Source organism: Miscanthus floridulus, chromosome 1, assembly GCF_019320115.1.
Source record: "Miscanthus floridulus cultivar M001 chromosome 1, ASM1932011v1, whole genome shotgun sequence".
Classification (NCBI taxonomy): Eukaryota; Viridiplantae; Streptophyta; class Magnoliopsida; order Poales; family Poaceae; genus Miscanthus; species Miscanthus floridulus.
The window spans coordinates 124,719,392-124,725,391 of NC_089580.1; positions in this window are offsets into that span (position 1 = coordinate 124,719,392).

Consider the following 6,000-nt stretch of genomic DNA (forward strand, 5'->3'; position numbering starts at 1 on the left):
AAAGGAGAGAAAGAAGGAAGGGAGAGGGAGGAGGAAGAAGGAGTCTCCGTCGGAGCACCTTCGAAGCCACCAGAGCAGGAGACGACGCCGACATCTTCATCACCGTTGCGGGTCGGCACTGCACTGCTTCTGTCTACACGGCCACGACTCTCCACTGCACCACCATCCTATCTCCCACGACACCTACGGTGAGCGCCCGATTTTTCCCTGCTCACCGCCGGACTCTGCTATTCCAGCCATGGCGCTCCACACCGTGAGCGCGTAGGCCGAGGCCATCTCCGGCCTCTGGATACACAAGCACAGCATCCACGACCACACCGTAGACCCCTCCTAGCCCCATGGACGTTGTAGCCGAGCACCCTCATGCCGCGCTCACGACGCCACCGCTATGGCGCAGCCACCACCGGCTCACCCGACCACCTCGCTAGACTGGAACCTAGCCGTAAAGCATCATCGTGATGACCGGAAGATAGCTGCGTAGACCGAGACTCCGTTAGCAGGCCACAGCGCCCTGGCCAAGAGCACCAGACCTCGGCCGGAGCTCCGCCGTGCACCACCACCGCTCGCGGACTCCACCACACCTTTTGGGTCACCATCGTTACTTCACCATGTCGCCTGCTAGCCGTCTGGACAAGGAACGAGGCACCAGGACCACTAGAACAGACCACCATGACTCCGTCTCGCTCACCGAGGCCACCTACAGAGACCACATGCAGAGGCCACATGCAGAGGCCACACGCAGAGGCCACATGTAGAGGCCACATGTAGAGGCCACATGTAGAGGCCACATGTAGAGGCCACATGTAGAGGCCACACGCAGAGACCACACGTAGAGGCCACATGTAGAGGCCACACGTAAAGGCCACACGTAGAGACCGCACGTAGAGGCCACATGAAGAGGCCACATGTAGAGGCCACATGTAGAGGCCACACATAGAGGCCACATGTAGAGGCCACATGTAGAGGCCACACGTAGAGGCCACATGTAGAGGCCACATGTAGAGGCCACACGTAGAGGCCACACGTAGAGGCCACATGTAGAGGCCACATGTAGAGGCCACACGTAGAGGCCACACGTAGAGGCCACATGTAGAGGCCACATGTAGAGGCCACACGTAGAGGCCACATGTAGAGGCCACATCTAGAGGCCACACGTAGAGGCCACACGTAGAGGCCACATGTAGAGGCCACACGTAGAGGCCATATGTAGAGGCCACATGTAGAGGCCACACGTAGAGGCCACATGTAGAGGCCACACGTAGAGGCCACATGTAGAGGCCACATGTAGAGGCCACATGTAGAGGCCACACGTAGAGGCCACATGCAGAGGCCACTGAGACTCCGTCTCGCTCGTAGAGACCACATACAGAGGCCACTGAGACTCCGTCTCGCTCGCCGAGACCACATGCAGAGGCCACTGAGACTCCGTCTCGCTCGCCGAGACCACATGTAGAGGCCACTGAGACTCCGTCTCGCTCGCCGAGACCACATGACGAGACCACCGAGACTCCGTCTCGCTTGCCGAGACCACCGTGGACTAGTCACAGTGTGACACGTGTCAGCCCAGGATTAATTTAGCCTTTTTCCATTTTTGGAAATGGATTTAAACTTCGGAAATTCATAACTAATTCATACGACCTCGGAAAAATACGAAACCAGGACCAAAATTCATCTAAAATCAAGCTCTATGCAATGAACCCATGTTTGAGTGCATTTGGCTCTTTTGAATTTTCATTGCTTCTTTTTGCTATTCTATAGACGTCGCTAACGCGACTATAATTCGATCGTTTGTAGACTCAGAGGAAAACCGGACGGACGAGGATCGTGAGTACCGAGAGGAGTACGGAGACGACTACACTGAAGGTGCCATATCCCACCCAATCTCGTAGCACCTATTACGCATGGCTAATGTAGAACTGCTATTGCTTTACTTTACTGTCATAATCATACTATGATAGGACTTGCATGGTAGTATACCTTCTTGATGGCCTTTACCTTGACGCAACCTTACCCTGGCTCACCCTGCTGTTAGGCTAGACACACGCTCACCACTATGTTTTATTGCTTATTACTTCTACTACGCTTATAATACTTTGATGCGTGGTGGAAACCGGTGTTAACTGGACTACGGGGAGAGTGCTGCGTGTGTGACTTGGGTGAGTGGAGGGTGAGGGTTGTGTCGACCAAGTTGGAGTATACGACGAGCCTTGGGCAAGTCTTGCCGTAGGGTGCTACCTGGGCACCCCTGGAATGGATACCTGTGGTGGGTAAATGGATACCTGTAGTGGGTAAATGGTATACGTGGTGGCCTTGGGTGTGAACCTATGGTGGGTGGAGCCCAGGGTGGAGGTGCTGTGGTGGCACGGTAAATGGAAACCCTGATGGAGACATTTTGGCTTGGTCATCCCTAAGGACTTACTAGTACTCAGATTCACCGGGAAGCCTTACGTACCACTCGCCCTATATGGTGCGGGACGGCCGGACTACTTGGTAGGATATTGCCACTACTGCTAGGTTGTTAGCAGACAGTGTAAGGAGGTACGGGGTACGAAGGATCTCCCCCACACCCTTCCGAGACTTCATGGAGACCTTGTGGACCCGGCTCATGACTCACAGTTTCAGCCACCCCAGACCGGACTTGGGGTGAACCAGGGCTGAATGGTAGAGTGGCATTATCCTAGGCTAGCAAGCGGCCGGAATCAGCCCAGTTGACGACGGTCAGCGAGGAAGGCGGATCTTGTGGTTATGTAAAACCTCTGCAGAGTGTATGGTTGATCGATCGATACATGTGCCGACTTGTTGGCTATGGACCTTTCCTGGGTTTCGCTTAAACTAGATATGAGATGAGTCCTTCTCTTCTTCCCCCAGGGAGTGAGTGTTCGGTCGTAGCCAAGGGCTACGGGCCTTGAGACAGTGCCGAGAGGGAGTTGGCCTGTCGACTGAGCGATGGTATGGGTGTGGTATGGAGAAGGTGTGGAGATGGTGGTATATCGGTCCCAGGGTCGAAACCTGGCTTTGGAATGGGAATGGGGTGGAATGGGTGTGGTAACGGTGTTAAAACCTGACTATACTATTATATACTTGATCTGCTAATACATAGGAAACCCCAGCCTTATAGGTTCCTTTTGAATATATCCGATTTGCATCCAATTACCACAAAGCAATGCTCATAGGGTTGGGAGTGGCCAGTACAAATCGTACTGATAAATTTTGGCATACAGGTTCCGCTGAGGAGTATAGCTCCGAGGAGTTTGACGGTTGAGGGATTCGTTCCTACGCTCGAGTTTGGCGATCTTATCTTCAAGCTATTCTGAATGAATGCTACTTTTGATTCCGCCAATGCGGCGATGTAATAATTTATGTAATTCCGCACTATTTGTACTCTGATATTATCGATGTATGGATGTGATCATCGACTGGAATTTGGGTAATATGATCTACCACGGTCTTATTACACTTTGACTCTGTGGATTTTCCCATCGTGGAAATCGGGGTTGTTTCAGTTGGTATCAGAGCCATACTTGACCTTAGGACGAAACCCTTAGAAATGGATGATAGAATAGGACGTGAACAGCCCCTCTTTCGGTTATATACCGACCCTGCATTTACTTTTATGCAAGGCTTATCTATTATTGACCTGCTAACACATGTCCCCTTGAAACATGAGCTAGAGGAGTCCAGGAAGAAGGCCGTTCACAACCAGGGTCACCTGATCGAGGCACTCAGGCAGACCGAGTACCTACAGGACAAGTGTGAGAGGACTTGGCAGGCTTGGCAGAAGTCTGACAGGAAGCGCCTCAGGGAGATGAAGGGTATGTGGGATCAGCTACCCAAGGAGATTCGTAGCAAGACGAGGCCTAAGATGGAGGAGTTTGAGTTAGCCCCGACTCGCCTCAACCTAGACGCCTGCCCTACCCTACCTGGAGTTAAGCCTACTGAGGAGCTTGCCGAGGCCCTGAAGTATGTATCCCGACTTCACAAGTCTGACGAGGAGATCGAGATCGAGAACAGTCGTATCCCAGCTGCGGTGTATGAGTTAGAGTAGATGACCCTGCGTGGTCATGAGTCATGTCAGTAGCTTCCATGAGTTGTACCCCTTATGAGATGTATTATGAGACACTATGCGTAGAACGATTCTCGCACGTCTTCAAGTGTAGCTACTGGAGATGATGCTATGTAATAAAAACCATGTAATGAATGTTTCGGATCTTATTGCATCTTTATGAATCTTACTGCTTCTTATGTAATGAGTGTTGGATAGCATAAATATTTTTCTTTAAATCGTTGAAATCATGTAATCATATCGAAATATAAGCACATATGGCACAAGCACTAAATTCTCTATGATCCGCGTTGCAGATGCCGAACCGCCGATCCAATCGCCTAATGAACCGTGGACGTGTGCCCACCCCTGAACCAGTTGAACCCAATGGGGGACATGGTGGCAACAACCGTGGTCGTGGCCGAGGTCGTGGACGTGGAGGAATACCCTTCCACCTGGAGAATACCCCACCACCTGAGGAGAACATTCCTCCACCACCACCACCGAACCTGGCGGAAGTGATGGCCCAACAGACCCAGCTTCTTGCAGCTCTTGTTGAAGGAGCAAACCGTCGCCAGGGAGGATAGCAGAATGACTTCCAAAGGAAGCTAGAAGGATTCCTGAAGCTAAGGCCACCTTCCTATGATGGCACCGATCCTGACCCACTGGTAGCCGATGACTGGCTCAAGGAAATGGAGAAGAAGCTTGACCTCACTACTTTCACCGATGATGAGTGTGTTGGAGCTGCCACACACCAGCTCACGGGTGCAGCACGCGCCTGGTGGGATAGTTTCAGTGACTCCCATGAGGACCCTGCCCACATCTCGTGGGATGAGTTCGCTGAAGCATTCACTGAGTACCACATTCCCAAGGGTATCATGGAGGCCAAGGCTGAGGAGTTCCGCAACATCAAGATGGGAAAGGACAGGGTGACTGAGTACACTACCCGTTTCACCAACCTTCTTCGCTATGCCCCTCCCTATGTTATGAACTCTGAGAAGGAGAAGCTGTACTACTACCGCAAGGGACTTAACCCGCACATCAAGCTGAAGTTTGGCGGTATTGAGAGCAACACATTGCGTGCTCTGGTGGATCGCTGCATCCAGATTGAGAAGGACCGTGCTGAAGCTGGAGAAGAGTATAGGGAGAGGAAGCGTAAGCCTGAGGAGTCTCTCCGTGGTCATGATCGCAAGAGGTTCCGCAGAGATGCACCATCCAGGGAACGCTCTCGCCATAACAGGGATAACAACCCTGGATCGAGTAGGGGAAGTGGAGGCTACACCGCCAAATACTCCCACCCTGCTCAGGATCGTTACACCTGGGACTGTTATGCCCAGGACCGCAACACTCAGGATCGTTTCAACCGTCCCCGCACAGCGAATGAACGCCTAGCACAGAACCGCTCCGCATCAGGCACTGGAAACTGGAAGGCACCCACGCCAACCCCTACAGGCAGTACGCCTTTCACCTACTTTGCATGTGGACAACCAGGTCACAAAGCCGCTGAGTGCCCTCAGAACTCAGCTACACAGAAGTCTCAGTTCAAGGGATCTGCTACTCGTGGACGTCTCAACCATCTGGACGCCGAGGAAGCACAAGCTGCCCCTGACGTGGTGTACGGTATGTTTTTAGTTAATGGCAATACTACATCAGTTCTATTTGATTCTGGAGCAACTTGTTCATACATATCATCCAAGTTTGCACGAGAGCATGACCTGCCTGTAACCCCACGTGAAAAGCCTATCATCACCAGCTCACCCTTAGGAGATCTAAAGTGCACCCACATATGTAAGGGAGTGAGTCTTACTATAGAGGGTCTTACCTTTGAAGCCGACCTAACCCTATTACCTTCCACTAACCTAGATGTCATCTTAGGCATGGATTGGTTAACCATCCACCGAGGTATCATATCATGTTCGCCTAGATACGTCCAAGTGACCCATCCATCAGGCCAAGTT